Raw genomic sequence first — 17,893 nt, 5'->3', positions numbered from 1 at the left:
CTCATGTGCACCAGTGGACATGGGGGTGGCAGAGTCCAGGGAGTGGAAAAGATGAAGGCCTCAGGTACTAGGGTTCCTGAGGTTACGCTCAGGTATTTCCCTTTCCCAGCGGACCTCATCTCTCTCAGCCCCTGCTCCCTGTTGCCATGCAAGAACCTGACCTTTCTGCTCTTCTATCAAGGCCTTGCTAGTCTCTATCAGTTGTTCTTGCATAACTACCTGTCTGTGGAGCCTGTCATCTTTCTCACATAGAGCCTCATTGTCTCTCTGTGCTTCCTGTGTCATTTTAGAGTACTGGGCCAGTTTTTGCTGCAGGAGGGTTACCTCCTGAGTCCTGTCCTTACTGGCCTGGTCACTCTTTGCCAAAGCATCTTCCATCCTCCTAGAGTGCTCTAACAGCTTTGTATAATCCTTTTGGAGTTCACCCAGTCTCTGGAGGGCCAGGTGATTTTCCTCTATCTTATGTTTTAAATAATTGACCTCCTGGCCTAAGTTGTCCCTTTCCTGAATAAGAATACCCCTCTGGGCAGCCAGGTCGTCTCTTTGTTTTTGCAGTGCACCAGCTTTCTGGCGCTCTCCATCAAATTCTGTCTGGGTGTCAAGGTCTTTCAGGACTAATTTATTATTCTCTTTTTCTTGGTCTAGGCGGTTTTGCAGGGTGACTACCTGCTCTGCACATTCCCTGTTAAAATATATTTTGTCACGCTCACCTGGTCTCCACGGGGGCGTAGCATGTAGTCGTATGACCGAGATCTGCACTGGCGTAGTTTTGATGGTATAGCGGTGTCCTCTCCATTGTTATCTCCCCAGGAGGCGTTAGCCTGTAATGTTGAAACAAGAAGTTAGCTAAGAGTGGGTTGGATTGGTCCCACTACCTGCCACCTCCTGATGCTCGACTCCTCTCCTGCTCACCTATGAGTTTGGTGCAGTTGGCGCTCCGTCCTGCTTGACCTTCAGCAGGGGCGAGGTAGACTCAGTCTTTCTCTGGGCACAGTTACTTCACTGTTCCAGAGTGCTGTTGGTGCTTTTTCAAAATACTTGGATAATCAGGTGAGTCTCTGTCTCAATAACAGCTTGGCATAGATATCGTCCCAAGTTTTAAACGTGTTTGTATTTCTTACAGACGCAGTTTCGTGCGGACATCCGGAAGAAGATTCGACTCTCCTCGGATGCTGAACTGGTTGACTCCAGGTGAGTATTGGCGCAAATGAGTGGCGCTGGATGACTGAATAAATGTTCATTTTTATAGTGCGCGGCTAACCTGTTGTTTTCTGTTCCCTTTTGCAGGCGCGGCGTGGCCCCAAGATGAAGAATGGAAGAACCGCTCCGAAGAAACCCAGAGGATGCGGAATCCCGGGTGAATATCGGGAACCTGCGTGGAAATCCTTTTCCAACAGCGGGCGGCGATCAGAAAACCAGCTGGGGATGAGACCGATGGACGGAATTGCAGGTAAGGCCTTTGTCGCTGTAGTAACACCTGTTCTTCTCCTTTTCTTCTTCCAGGCACCGATGGATGGAAAGCACTGACGGGCGTGGCTGTTGCAACTCGAGGGCAGAGCAGACACAGTGAGTGTTACGCTGCAGGAGTGCAGAATAACGCAAAGCGTGTTCTGCTTACAGGGTGTGGCTTATATAGCCTTGTAAGTAGCTCCAGGTAAAGTAGTCCTTTACCACACCCAGGCTTTCAGCAAAAAATAGTCCCTCTGCCACACCTTGGATTATTCAGAAGGCCCGGCCTCACTAGGCAGATCCAGTTGTTCTATGAGTTCAGCCCATTTCATGAGCCTGGCACCAACGGCACCAGGACTGAGTCCATGAGACTCTGGGGAACTTCATTGGGGTCTGACAGGTCCTTCTGGGTGACGGGGACTGGGATGGGCCCAGCAGCTCCAGGGGTTTTTGAGCATGCACCACGACAATTTGCTGTTCCAGCTTTTTCTGGCTCTGTAGTAGAGACTCCAAACTTTCTTGGCACTCCTTCTGCAGGGCCAGTACTTTGGTATCCTGCTCTACCTTCTCCTGCTGCAGGATATCCATATCTTCTTTTATTTTTATCAGGTACTGCCTGGTTTAATTTTCTGACTGATGGCTTTTTTGTAGCCTTTGCTCTGCAGAGTCCGGATCAGTTTGGGCTTTTTCTAATGATTGTAGTTTCTTGTTTGCTAGATCTAGGTTCTCGGCATATCTCTCCTGTACTGCTCCAATGTGGAGGTACAGATATGCCGCTATTTTGGCAATCTTACTTTGCTCTTCTTTTACCTTAGGGGCCATATACAGTTCACTCAGTGCCATATGTAATGGACTCTGATCTTGCCATATATTTAATCCTGTTGCAGTGGCCTCTTCTTTAATTTCCTGCAACCACATATTCTGATCCTGCTCTGTCCATTCACCCCTGACAAATAGTTTGTGCAGTAGGTGTTCTTTTGCCATATTGATTTCTGCCAAGGTCGCCATTCCGGAAATATTATTTGCAAAACAGACCAATTCCTTAGAGCGTTCCTATTGAAGGGTGCTTTTCACAGTGTAACACAGTGTGGTAGCCCGACAGGGTTTATGTACCCAGTTAGTTAGCATGCTGTATTAAGCGGTCACAAGTGGCATGTCTAATTCAGAAATCCCGGACACAAGCCCCCAATCTTGTAAGTAATTTCAACCCAGCACTTCAACTAAGTCAATGCCTAGCGTGTGATGCACAGCTGAAACCCTTAATTAATTATTTGTGTCTATAAGTTCTTTTATTTTTGAACGATGTACCACTTATATCACGCCCCTCTCTTTTAACCCCCACGGTCAAACTGAACCAGGAAGCAGGCTGGTTTGCAAAGTTAAAATATTTATTTATGGATTGCACAATATATATCACACTATTTTTAATGGTTATACAATAATCACCAATGGGGTGATGTTACACTAAACAATCTCTTTAATCACAAGGAGTAATGATGGGAAAAATAATGCAGCATAGAAATAATACTTTTGTGTGTGCTCAATCAAATGGCAATGTGGTCAATATTTTCACCTGCACACCCTTCAATCGCCCCAATATACCATATAAAGAATATAGAAGGAGAGAGTACAGGTTTCAGGAATGCAGAATTCAAGCAAATAGTATCAATCCCAATTTCCCCCCAGCAAACACAGAGAGAGAAACAGGAATGATTGCAAACTTGTCAAAAATGGTTTTAAAGATGGCTTGAATGAAATGGTGAAAACACTAAAAATGGTTTAAATCGCTAAAATTGTTGAAATACTAATGGGAACCGCTTTGTATGGTTTCAGACAAACACTAACAATGATTTAAGAGTGATGAGCAAGTAGAAAAGTTAATTTTGAGGTCCGGTGCAATGAAAAGCTATATCACATGTTATAGATTTTAGCCAAACGAAAAATTAGTGGCAAACTTTTGCACACTCTGTAAGCGCAATTGCGGATATACTATAAGGTTGTTAGGACGTTAGCTTCAAGTAGACACTTAAATTTCATTTCTAGCATAAACGGTGAAGAAGTTATGGAGGTTTTTGTGGAAGTCGGTTTTTTTTAGAAAGAGGCAAAATTGTAAAACAAGAATGCGCTTTTAAAATTACAAACAACGTTTCTTTACCCTAGGGGTAGACAATGAAGATGCAAACTACACGACAGCACAGCCACCGTGCCAGGACGTCACCGGATGGTTTTTGCCTGCCGAGACGCTCGCCTTCTTCAGAAAATATATCAGCGCAAAGATGATTTTAACACTACTAGTACAGAAGATAATAGGGAATGAGATGGAGAGTTCAAGCAAAACAAAAAGGATTTCTAACAATACAGTTCTGGATATAATATGGGATGGATTTGGATAGGGATGACTTATGGACAGTACATATGCTAGTGACAGTCCTATACTAAGGATACTCACTATATATTTTTGGACAGACTGCTAGGCACCGGACTGGACGGGTCAGCAATCAGCAAGGCCTTCTGGACACCACATGGCAGGACTGGACTGGATCTGCTCTGGTTCTGGTTCACAGCTATCTGGTCACAGCACGGCTCTACTGGGTTGGATCTTTGGATTCTGGCAATAATTCTTAGCAGGAAAGCAGCTACAGCACATCCAGGCTGTTCTTTGGTTCCCCTTGGATGTCTGGGGTAAAATCGGGTTTCTGGATTTTTAAAGGCCAAGCTGAGAATGTTTCAGCTTTGGAAATGGGCCTTTCTGCTTTCAAAGATTCTGGATTCTGGAGTCTGGAATTTGGATTTCTCTTGCAAAGTGCTCCGCCAGCAATCGGTTGGTGGGTGAATGTGTGTCTGGGTGTGAGCCCTGAGCTGTCTCTATTTATGCATTTACTACACGAGTGGATATGCTGAATTATCCTAGGCGCACCCCCCAGGTATTCTATTGGCTACGGTCTTTCCTCTCCCTTGATTGGAGAAGAAAACAGAGTGTCATCATGACTATGTGGTTTATGAGGCAGGAAAAACCTCTGCTTTTTTCTGCATATGAAATCTACTTTTCATATAATACATATTTACAATATTACAAACTTGATTACAATAGCATATCCATATCCCATACTTTGTGGAGCAAATATGCTTCCAAACCCCGTCTCTGTAGGATCTTGGGTGTGGATCTGACAGATTTTTGCACTTTTTGTCTGGGACACAATATCTGTTTTGTCCAAACTTCGTACACATGTGCGCGTTGCATAGGGGCATAAGTGTGTGATGTTTCATATTTCTGACATTAATGCTATAAAACCATCATTTCTACATTTATGTCCCAGAACATAGCACAGAGTTCTGGCACCTCTTAAAATGTGCACCCAAAATTTAGATTCAGAAGTCCGGGGTTTCTATATTTTTAACAATTGTCCACAATAAATTATCAGTCTTATTAGAAATCTGCTTTTTGTCCATTGAGAATCAACAAACAATGTCTATCCCCGCCTCCAAAGGTTTCTTGTAGCTCAAGAGCAATCCCTGCCTTCTTCCTCTGACAGGGAGCACTGTTGACACTTTGCTCTGCATATCCTTTCAGCCCAGGAAGGTCCTTTATCTCTACCAGGAGCAGCAGCCCAAATCTCATCCCCTCTTCATTAATAGCTGAATGTGATTTACTGGCCTTTTGGTGGGAAGCAGAAGGGAGGTGTCTTTCCCAGTGGGGGAAGCTTGTTTGCAGTTTTGGCTGAATCAGGCTTACTTTAAAAGTAAATGTGTTACATTTTTCTTTGTTGAAAATAAACTTACAATTTTAAAACAAACATCTAGAACACTGATTTTAGGATCTAAATCATGGAGTTTAAATAGTGACAACCTAGTTTGCTCTTGATAACAAGTTACTTAGATTTGAGACATTAGATCTTAGTAGTACAACTTTTACAGTTTTAAAACAGGCTTTTGAAACAGTCACAGGCGGCCGCTGGTACTGCGTCCAGATTTTGACAGCTTTCCTAGGCAGGCAAACTGGCTTTGGATGTTTTTGTGACCAATTCAACTTTCCTGGATATTGCAAATGCACAATAATTCCTTGTATTCCATATCATGGGACACCCAACAAGAAGATTGGATGTTTGCAGGTGTTTGGGACCAGCATTCCGTATTTTTTAGCAACCAAGAAAAGATTTAAAAATGTTGGATTTCTTTCAGCAAGCACTGCTTTTCATCTGTGCTCCATTTTTACATGTTGGACAGCCCAATGACATGTTTGAGAAGTGTGGTCTCCATTCCACCACTGACAACCTGGATGGTAGATTTGGCAGCCATCTTTTTGTGCTTGGTAGAGCGTAATTTCCTTAGGTTTTGGCGCACATGGGATTTTCATGGCCATTTTGCTGATTCTGGTGCCACCAGCACACAGTGATGCCGGAGGGCAGAGCCTAGTGGGTCAAGACATCCCACATAACAGATGCAGTGGTAAAGTTATGATGTAGCTGCAGAGTTATCAAGTAGCTGCAAAGATTGATAACGGCTAGAGAGGTAGCAGCAAGATTGCCACTCTGAAAAAACATTTTTTCTTTTTAAGTGGAAGCAATTTAAATAGAATGTCAAAAGTGAAGACGTTTAAAGCAATATGTCCAAAGAACAAGGATTCGACTGAAAACAGTGAGCAAAACAGCAATCAGAATAAGGTGTTCAAGACGTGCATTTTTAGGTGCATGTCAAAAATTGGAAAAAAGCAATTTCCACCACCTTTCAGGCCCTCCATTCGTGGGGTTGAATTGTAAGAGCCCCTGGGTCGGAATGCATAGCTCCTGGTCAGAAGAAAATCCTGATACCCAGGAGCTATTTCCCACACCTTTTCCATGCATTCCAATTTCAACCCCTGGCGTGAATATATTCATTAAACCTAAAGATAACAATGGATCACTAAGATTTGAAAGTCAATGATTCAAAATTTACCAAAAGAATAGTTCTTGAGATTGTATAGAAATTGTATTAGGATGAATGATTATGTGAAGAATGCAGATGATTTTTTATTATAACATGTTTTTATTGGCATTTGTATAAATACAACCATGCATTTCAATATTTCATTTTCTATTCGCGTCATGCATTTGCACCATTGTATTTAATAACAACAGATAACAACAAACAAACAACTTCTTACACGTGCCGTACATATTACTTGTAATGCCAGCAGGAGCAAGTGCCTCAATGTCTGGGGCTCACCTTTCATTTCATTCTTTGGGTCCCAAGCATGGCCATTATCAGCTGGGTGCGATAGGGTGGCTGCCCGGTCAAGAAGTGAGTGTCTCTTTCCTTGATTGGCACGTTCAGGGGGGTTTGTCGTCGAATGGGTGGAACATGTCCCAGACCACAGCCTTCCATGCTACACACTTGTCATTGCTGTCAGGCTCGGTTCTATTAGCCCCTTCCACCCATACCTCTGCCCACGGTTCAAATTCCCTGCGCCATTTTGCGTATGGTGGCCCACCAGCAGTTTTCCAGGACACGGCGATGGTTCTTTTGACCAATATGCAGGCCATATCCATAAACCTAACCACGTGTTTGTATTTGCTGATTCTGGGGTAGGCACCAAGCAGGCATTCCTTCGGTGACCACTCATACCTTGCTACTCCAGCCTCCCTTCAGGCTTGCTCTATGTGTGCCCAAAAACCTCTCACATGCACACACCCCCAGAACATTTGTAATAGATCAGCGTACCCGCCCACACACCATGGGCATTGTGAACTTGCGTCCTTGTTAAATGTGGCTATCCTGTGCGGGGTCATATATGTGCGATACAGCATGTTCAGTTGTATTTGTTTGAAGTGATGGTTCCTCGATACTGCTTTGGGGAAGCCCAGTATTCTCTCCCATTCCTTCTCCGTTATATCCGTGCCCAGATCTGTCTCCCATTGCTCTTTCAATACTATGCCCTTGGGGTTGGGTGCATCTATTAGCATGCTGTACAGCCTGGATATCGGCCGCCAGCCATCATTCAGATTATATATCAGGGACAGTAGTGGATCTGCCAGTGGTTCCTCTGGCCAACCCTCCCACTTTTCCCTGGCCTCCTTCCAGACTCTTTGGTACCAGAGAAATTGCCAGCGCGACACCTCCTCTTTTTCTTGCATTGAGTCAAACTCCCTGAAGACCCCGTCTTCATATACATCACCCCATGTGTATATTCCCCGTCCCTCTCATCTTCTCACCACCTGTGCTATCTCTGCATGTGTCTGCCGCTATCGGCACCTGCGGTGAGTAGGGGTTTACAAGTTTCAGCAAGGCTTGTGCTCTCCTCCATACCTTCCTTCCCAATATCACCCCCGATGGGGTGTGTTCCAGGCCTCCCTGTGTTGCCCAGAGTATATCTTTTAGCTTAATGGGAGCCATCAAATGTTGCAATAGTTCAGTTTCTGAGGTGGACTCGTCTGCCATTTAATTACGTGACTGAGTTGGGCTGCCAGGTAATACCTTTCAAGGTTTGGCAATTTCACCCCTCCTTTGTCGTATGGTAAGTATAGCGTTGCTAGCGAGAGTTTATGGCGGGCAGCGCCCCACAAGAACTCTCGGAGCAGCACCTCCAATGATCGGAAAAAGGACGCCTTAATATAGTGGTGCACATTGTTGAAGTAGTACAGAAATCTCAGTAGGATAATCATTATGGTGATGGCTACCCTACCCAAAAGTGATAGCGGCAGGGTGGACCAAAATTTCATGGACTTCTTCAAACCTTTCACCACCTTCGCCGTGTTATGTTCATACATCTGTTCTGGTGTATGTCTTATGTTCACCCCTAGGTACTTAAACAAGTCCAACTCCCAATTGAGTCCCACCGCTGGTAGTTCACTGACACTCCTCCCCCTCAGCCCAGCTATCGGGAATATGCAAGATTTGGTTCTGCTGAAACTGATTCCCGACACTTTAGCATAATTATCGAGTATGTCTAAGATCACTGGGACATTTAGATGCGGATCTCTCACGTATAGTAACACGTCATCCGCGTAGAGCAATAGTAAGTGGCCCACTCCAACCCAGATGCCAGCATCTAGGTACTGTTTCCTGATGTACATAGCTATTGGCTCTAAGCCCAGCACATATAGCATTGGGGACAGCGGACAGCCCTGTCTGGTCCCTCTCTTTATGTCCCAGATTGTTGACACCAACCTCCCAGTTTTTAACCTAGCTATTGAGTTCGTATATAGCATTCGCACCCATTGGATAAATCCCTCCCCGAATCCGAATTCTTGTAATGTCACCACCAACCACTCCCAATATATTGAGGCGAACGCCTTTGTTGCATCTAGGGACAGCATAGCATATTCTTCTTGGGATCCCGCTGTTTGCACAACGATGGGTTGCAGTCTGCGTAGGTTCAACGCAGTGCTGCGCCCTGGGATAAAACCGTTTTGGTCACTGTGGATTAGGCCCCCCATTACCCTACCCAGGCACTTAGCTAGTATTGTGGTCAGAATCTTGACATCATAGTTCAGCATTGCCAGTGGGTGGTAAGAGTCGCATTCGTCCATTGGTTTCCCCGGTTTGGGTATTGGTATGACTAGGGTTTCCCTCATGGGGCCTCATTACGACCCAAGCGGAGGACCATGGTGCTATTAGCACCATGGTCCATGCCGGAGTCCGCCATGGCGGAATGGGGTATTACCACCCCATTCCGAGGTTGGTGGGGCGGTAATTCCCCATGCCGCCATGGCCCTTCCCCATTCCCATTTTTGCCCCATAGGGCTCAATGGGAATGGGGAAGGCGCTAATAACGGTACCGCAAATTGCGGTACCGTTATTAGCACCAAAGTCCCTTTGCGGGTCCCTACTTTAACGGCTGGAAAAACCAGCCGTTAAGGTCGCAGCCCACAAAGGGACCTTGTAATCAGGCATTAAGAGTTTAACGGCGCTGACACCTTTTACGGCGCTGTTGAACCCTTAACGCCAGGGTCGTAATGAGGCCCATGGACTCCAGTAACACCCCATTAGTGTATGCCTTTCTGAAAACCTCAAGCAACACCGGAGTCAGAACTGCCTTGTATGTTTTGTAAAACTCCGGAGGGAGTCCATTGCTTCCTGGTGTTTTACTCGAGGCAAGTGACCTTATCACCTCGTAATATCCTCCCCTGTTATCTCCGCCTCTAAGATTTCCTGTTTTGACAAGCTTATTTTGGGAAGACCTATTTCGTCTAGTGTGTCTAGTATGTCAGTTTATGTCACCTGATGGTGGTGGCTGTATAGGTGGGAATAAAAGTCCTGAAATGTGTCGTTAATCTCCTGTTGTGACTTGTGTGCTGTGCCTGTTGTATCTTTGCCCTCCATGGTCTGACGTCATGGATGTTCCCTTCTATACAGCCAGGCTAGTAGTCTGCCTGGTCTGTCGCCCTCTGCGTGTGCTTTGGCAGTTTTCACTGAGTATTCAAACTTGGATAGCCTCCCCCATGCTTCCTGGCAGTTCTCCTGCAGCTGTGCCAGCTCTAGCTCCTCCTCCCGTGTCCCCTGTGTGTTGGACTCTTTGTGTTTTATCTCATATTCCAGTTTCTCCAGTTCCGATCTTAGTGTTTTCTGTATGCCCCCACCCCTGCAATGGCCTTCCCCGTCACCATCACTTTCAATGCGTCCCAAACTGTGCCCAATCTTTCAACGCTTCCTAAGTTTCTCTCTACATATTCCTCTAGTTTTCCTCGCAGCTCTTCCGTGAAAGCCTGGTCCATTAGGGCATCTGGTGCCATGCGCCACAGTGGTATGGCTGGTCTAGGGCCTCGTGTTTTTTCGAAGTTATCGGCAGTGGCGAGTGGTCTGACACTGACCTACCCAAGTACTGTGCCAATTCTATTTGTGTTTGATCAATTTTAGCCACAAACAAATAGTCAATTCTGGTGTGCAGGGTGTGTGGCGAGGAGAAGTATGAATAACCCCTATCTGTAGGATGCAGATCCCTCCACACATCCGCCAGGCCCATAGCCTCTACCAGCACGTTTGGTGCCCCCGTCTCATTTATGGTTGCTGTCGGTTTAGACCTGTCCAGCTCCCAATCTCTCACACAATTAAGGTCACCTCCCCATATAAAAAAACATTCTTGACATTGGGCTAGCTTGGTACCCAGTGCATCTAGGTGTTTCAGGATCCCGTGATTAGGGAAATACGAATTTATTATACAAACGTCCACCTGCTCAACACATCCCTTTACTATCAGGTACCGGCCTTCTGGGTCTGCCTCCCAATTCAGTAGTTTGAAGGTAACTGCTGGATCTATCCAGATGAGTACCCCCTGGGCATATTTCGAGTAGGGAGCACCATAGCATTGCCCATCCCAGTGTTCCGTTACCACAGTCATAGTTTGTCGTGTCAGGTGGGTCTCCTGCAACAGTGCAATGGCCACCTTTTTCCTGTGGAGAAAGGATTTCACCCGATTCCTACGCATATATGTTCCCAGACCCCGAACATTCCATGTCAATACCTTAATTTCGTTGGCCATTCCAGTATGTGGATCCACCCCCAGCCATCCAGCACCTCTGGTCCCAGATTCCTGTTTAAGCCTGCCCAAGTGCTCCACACCCCAGGCAGCCCCCGCCCCCTCACACAAAAACACATACGCGCACTCCTTGGCACATACCTCACCTCGTGTAGGATTCAAAACATTACAAACTCCGAACCAAACCAAAACTTCACTCAGCAGCCACGTTCCAACTGTGGTGCTCGAGCACCCCCGCATCTGCTTGACCTATCCGGGTCACAGCATGCGGGCTATATTGCATCACCAACTGGCCAACGACAAACTATTCGCAGGGTGTGTCTGTTCGCTCTGATCGAAGTTCCTACCTCGTTCCTGCCGTATGACAGAACAAAGTACTCCATTGTTTTGCATCGCTCACCCGCAGGCCCTTCCGTTGGTGTGGTCATCCCTCAACCCACTCCCCCCCTTGGGCCGGCCTGTCCTCCTATCACCGCCTCTTTTTCTTCATCCAAGTTGTTATGCTCCAACCACATTGTGGCCACCGCCAGCGTTTCCAAGAAAACAGCCGTCCTTTATAAAGTACTTTACGCCTGGACGGGTACATCAGCATGTGCTTGAGGTTCAGTTTCCTGAGTTTTAACATAATTGCCACAAATGAATTCCTTGCCCTCTGCACTGCAGGTGTATAGTCCGGATATATGGCTATGTTGGCGTTATCCCGATGGATCTCGCCACCTTCTCTGGAAAATGTCAAAATAGTCTCTCTGTCGCAAAAGTTTCGTATTTTTGCTATCATGAGGTGAGGATGTGAGGCCGGCAGAGGTCTTTTCTGCAAGGGTCTGTGAGCCCTCTCTACTACAAACCCATGTGATAGTACTCCTGCCCCAATTTCCTGCAGTATAAGGTTTTCAACAAAATCTGTTGGGTTGGTTCCTTCCATCCCTTGTGGGACTCCCAGCAGGCGCACTTTGTTGCGCCCGGTGCACCCTTCTGTGTCCTCCGTCCGGGCCTCTAGTGTTGCATTCCTCCTTTCTAGCTCTGTCAGCCACTTCTACAGGTCTTTGGTGGTTTCTGCCGTCTCTTTTAGCTCTGTTTCAGCCGTCGTGACTCTCTCTGTTAGGTTGCGGACATCCTGCCTCATCAGCTGCACATCAGATTTTACCTCCTCTATTTTCATATGTATGAAGGATCTTAGGGCTGCGATTGCTTCCAGTACTTGATCTTCTTTAGTGGTGGTCTCATTGTCTGGTTGCGCAATTTGTGTCTCTGAGGCCGTTTGTGTTTGCCCTTTATGCTTGGCAGCGTTGAAGGAATCCATGATTGTTGGATCCTTCTTGTTTTTCGTTGAAGGCATATCTTCGATAGCACCTGACTATTCAGTGAGTGCAGTCCGTTTGGTGAACGCACTACTGGTTTTGTGTTGATGTCCCTCTCGTGGGGGCTCCCTCAGATCTACCCAGTGATTTGCCACCAGGCTTCCTATCTGTGTGTCTTTGGGCCTATATTTCCTCACTCCTACCGCAGCTTATGGGGGCTTGGCCCTTCTGTGTGGAGTCACAGCATATCTCTGTTGGTGTTGTTTGTGCCCGCCTCAGCTCCGTGTTTGGGCTGCGTTGTGATTACCATGGCGTGGTGGTTTCCCTTTCTTAGGCCCAAGCAGCGTTCCCTTCTTTTTTTTTCTTTTTTTTTTTTGCCCAACATTCCACCTGTCCGAACTATGCCCTCGAGGTGGTATCCCAATTGCATTGTACGACTGTCATTGTGTCTGTCCTTCACCTCTGTGGTCTGCTTTTCTTGTCATGCTGCCTCAGCCTCCCGCTTGATTTTGGGCCTGACCGGCTGTTCGCTGCTTTTCTGCGGGTCGTGGCAGGATTATCGCTTTCTTAGTGTTGTGACCCGGCCTCGCGTCCCCGGCCCCAGTTCGATGCAGTTTATAGGGAGCCTTCACTGCAGCCCCACTGTTTTGTATTTCTTCGCCGCTAGATACCACGGCTTACCTTCTGCCAGTTTCAGAGCCTTCTTCGGGACTTTGCCGTGACAGTCATGTGTTTCCAGGCCAGTGCTTTTGCTTCCCTGCTTGCGTTGGTCTCCGTGCTCCCCTAGTAGGCCCTTTCCTTGAGCCCCACCTCCCCGGGTGCCCGTTTCCCAAGCTGATGTGCCTTTGCCTTCACCTTTTCGCTTACGTGGACTCTCAGGTTGGTGGGGCTACCCATTGAACTGTGCCACTGCTTTCACCTTCCAGTCTTCTGGTTACCGAGTGCACGACTCCGCGTCCACACCTTCGCCCTCACATGTTGCCGCTGTTGCTCCGTCTCCCGTATCTGATCCGCCTTAATATACGCGGCGTTCAGGCATCCGCAATGCTGGGCTTGATGCACTGGGCTTCTTTGCGCTGTGTTCCGTCCTGTGTGCGGAGCCTTGCCTCCATCCACCGCCGGTCCACTGTGTTGGGGCACCCAGCGTTGTCTCACGTCTCCGCCTGCCCCAGTCTCTCTTCCTCCTCACCGCCGGGACGCTGCAGCATCCGCCATCTTGATTGCGCAGGGGCCCCACTTGGCCGTCTTCTGACCCAGCAGCCATCTTCCGATTTTCAGTTACGTTTCGCCCAGAGGTCAGGGAATCGGTTGCAGTGCCCACAGGTATGCTTGTATCTGCTCAGATCATCTTTTGTAGTGAGTTTTGTAGGATCATAAAAGGATCTCGGCAGGAGCTCTGGTCGAACGCAGCCTCACACCATGAGGCCAGGCCACGCCCCCCCTAAGAATACAGATGATCTTACCAAAATTTGAAAGAAAGGGGTTACAGTCTTACCAGATATGTGAAAGAAAGGGGGAAGCCTTCATATTTACTAAGGTAGGCGAACAACCGTGCAAACGTGCAAGAAATCAAACCAGGATAGGTGTGTTAAAACCAAAGAATTGAGTGCAGAAGGATTCATTGGTATGTGTAACAACACTGAATTTCTTCAGTACTAAAATCAAATCCATAATTCAATGTCACTGCCATATATTGAGTGGTGGTGAAGTGAGGAGCGAACATACCTAGACCTATATGCGCTTTTAAAAAGATCTTAACTCTGAGCCAAAGATTGGTGAAAGCATACCACAGGAGAAAGGAATCAGTAGAAAGTCAAACTGCCATTTGAAGTTATATGACTTTTAGACGAGTCAAGGGATATCATAGGAGTGGCAACTGCTGTATTTGTGCATTTACACACAAAGAAATTGAAGATTAATTATGTAATCATCACATTAACTGATTCTGACAAATGTTATTCAGAGAGCGGCATTTACATGATTTGTTGTCCATGCAATGTATCATATGTTCAACATACGAATCACCTGGTAAAAGCACACTTAAAAGAACGCAGACCTTGTTTGCGCAGAAAGGTAGATAATGCTACTACGACTGACCACTTCATGAAAAAGGGGCACAAGGAAATTGATATTAAAAGTTGTGTTATTATAAAGTAAGAAACTTGGTGAGAAATGACATAAAATGTGGAAAGAATATTGAAAAAGCATGAACAATATTGGATTTATTATGTTGATACAGCACAAAGGGGCTTTAAAGTATTTGTTGAATAACAGTAACTAGTTTTGGGAACAGTAACTAGTTTTGGGAAATAGATGCCATTTGGGAACTTGTGAGAGGGTAATAAAACTATGTATATAGACTGGAATTTAATTTTGGAATGTATTCTTTAAGAAAAAGTCTGATTACAATTAAGATTACTGTCAACATTGAATAAAGTTTTCTAAAAAAGTTATTTATTTTCCTGCTAAATTTGAAGATAATGAATCAGATGGCCTAACATGTTTGTAGGTCTAACATGCAGTTTAATTACCAAGCTAACAAAGAATAATTATGCTACTTTACCACCAAGATGGTGGATCCATATACAATGATTTGTCATTTGATTTGGAGTAGCAATTTGGAAATTATGTAAACACAGATTAGCATTATACTGTGTTATTAAACACAGAGCATAATGTCTGAGTTGAAGTGCAGGCCTAGTTAGCACTGAATGAAAGTGAAATTCAGTAGTTATAACAAAAACAATTGGTTCATGTGTACAACAGTAAATTGATGGATTAAATGGTATCAGTCTATTGCCATTCTAGGATAGAAGACCCATAAACAGTGAATTACTACATAATCTGGATTGACCATTTTGGAAATATGTGTAAACAGACTGGGATTTTACTGGGTTGTTGAGGCCATAAAATAATGTCCAGGAGGGTTGTAGAGTCCAGCTAGCATTAAATGAAAGTGGTGAAATTTATCCGATGTTATAAAAATAATCCCTGTATTCCCAATTGGCCCCGGTGTGGAATATTTAGGATCATTGATTAGATGGTGCTGGCTCAATATGTGACAGATCGAAGAGAATGATTTACCATTCTAAGATTGCTAACCCATATACAGAAAAATGTCACACGAGTTGAAGGGGCCATTTTGAAACAAATGTGTAATATTTCTTGACGGCATTTGAATTATGTATTGATCCGGCACAACAGAGCAATTTGATTCTGATATTGATGAAGCCAGCTAAGTGACTATTCATGCATCTTGGGTGCTATAAATTGACAGTGTCGTTTTGACTTTCTGTAATAAGATACACCCCTCCCCTGCTCTCTTTCCACCCCCTGAGACGACCTGGAGACCAGGCAAATGACAGAGGTGCTCTGTGCAAATCCTAATAACATAACATATATTTTGATCTAGTTAGATAGGCATCCTTTATAATGTCCTGTTTGCTTCTAGATAAAAAGGATATGGTAAATGCAGAAAACTCACATAAAACTTGTGATACAGAGGGAATAGACAATAGCATGTGTTTCCAAGATTGGAAGCCTCTTCTATTATTTTTTTTATTTTTTTTTATTTTTTATTGATTTAGTTGATTTTTACAACTTTTCAATAAACAATGCAATTCATGACATTAATAAGACTTAAAACATAAGGACAGCCACAAATTAACATTCATAAAAACAGATGCCAAAACTTTCAAATTAAAACAAATAGAATCACAATGATCATTAATCATGAAACCAGTACATTGTTGGTACACTCACATGGTTCAATGACCTATATGCTTAAAAACCGAGGCTTAAGCATTGTCTGCTTGATCTAATGTTAGTGAAGTTAGGAAATTTATAGTAGCTACTTGGACTCCCAAGGTAGTCGAACCAAAAATGAGATTCCAACAAACATTTGGTTCAAGCATAGCAAAGCCCGAGCAATACTTGTGGAAATGTAATTGTCTTAGCCAATTTAAATTAGTACATTGTGTAATTAAATGAGCCAAGGTTCCAGGACACTCGATAGATTGACAAAACCGACAAATATTGTGAGTGCAAGGGATTAGTTTACGCGTGCATTGAAGGTCTCTGGTTTCCCAGATATGCAAGCGAAAGCGCAGAATTGAGTTTCTGTATTTCAATGAGGGCGCTTTCGAAAGATATCTTTGTGGAAAACCTCTATTATGAGGAGGAAAGCGATGACTAGTAGCATGTTTATATGTCAAACATTTCTGGTGATTCAAAATCCATGAGGACTGAAAGAGTTTTGATTTGGCCTTGTTAGGATCGTGTATTAAAACTTCAATAGTAATTTCGGCCTGTGCCAAGATCTTATAAACTGACAACAGCCAACTTCGGACAAATGAGTGATCTGTGGTGAATATGTAGGTCGAAATTATCTTGAGTAAATTATCAGACTGTGAAGAAATCAGGCACTTTCTGAGGAATGAACATTGCTTCCAAGCAAGGGATGAGGCCAATGATGTGAGACCCAATTTGTAACGTAGCCACGAAATGGGTATACACATCGGTAAGTGCAGCACACTCCTCCAGAATTTGGCCTCCCATTTATCGAGAGTGATTGAGGATAAAGGAGGACCTGCTTCCAGCCCGTAAAGGATGGTAGGAATGACTTTCATTTGCCAAAACGTGATGGCCGGGACTATGGAAAATTTACCAAATTTAGTGAGGAGGATGCGTGCCTGAGAGATGGCAGTGAAGAGTTTAACGTCAATCAGGGCCATATGTTTCATTGACTTTAAGAAAGCTTCAAAGATGACACCCAAATAAGTGTACGAAGATACCATTGACAGTTTGACATTATATCGAATGGACCAATGTTTTAGCGTGTGAACACCTTGATGGGGATTGAACATTAACACTTGAGTCTTAGTAGTATTAATTCTTAGTTCATTCTCTGCCACATAACAATCAAGGGCAGCAAGTAATTTCTGGAGACCACTAGGAGTTTTTGAAATTAAAACTATATCATCAGCGTAAAACAACGCTTTGATGGGAGAACCATTAATTTTCGGTGAATCAGAGTGAATAGGTTCAAAAACAAATTTAATGTCGTGTATATAATAGTTAAAGATGGCAGAAGCCAGTAAACAGCCTTGTTTGAGGCCACGTGTAGTTGAAATAGGCTGCGAAAGTAAACCATTTAAAGTTAATCTGACTTGAACAGATGTTGAAGAATGAAAATGATAAATAAGGTCGCTGATTGTAGGGGGACAATGGTCATTTATGAGTTTATGCATTAGTTTGACTCTTGAAATTGAGTCAAAAGCAGATTGCAGGTCCACAAATGCAAAGTAAACCTGCTGTTTTTGCACGTGACACTGTGTTTTGATGGCATTTAACAAAAACATATTGACAACAATGCCCATTCCAGCAACAAACCCTGTTTGAAACGGATTGCGATGAAAATGAGTGAGCGTCCATGCTGAAAATTCAAGCAGTAAGAATTTTGCAAATATTTTACATGGTGAATCAAGAAGCGCTATGGGTCGGTAGTTCTCAGCTAAAGCATGATCCCCTTTTTTATAAATGGGGACCAAGATGGACGAGTGCCAAGACAGTTGTAACTTTTTCGTATGTAAAATATTTTGAAGCAAACGAAATAAAATGCGGGCCAAATGGTGTAGGTTATGCTTTAGCATTATATTGCTAATACCGTCGGGCCCCGCTCTAGAGTTTTTAGCCA

Source organism: Ambystoma mexicanum, chromosome 2q, assembly GCF_040938575.1.
Source record: "Ambystoma mexicanum isolate Mex_15411 chromosome 2q, UKY_AmexF1_1, whole genome shotgun sequence".
Classification (NCBI taxonomy): domain Eukaryota; kingdom Metazoa; phylum Chordata; class Amphibia; order Caudata; family Ambystomatidae; genus Ambystoma; species Ambystoma mexicanum.
This window is presented reverse-complemented; position numbering follows the sequence as displayed.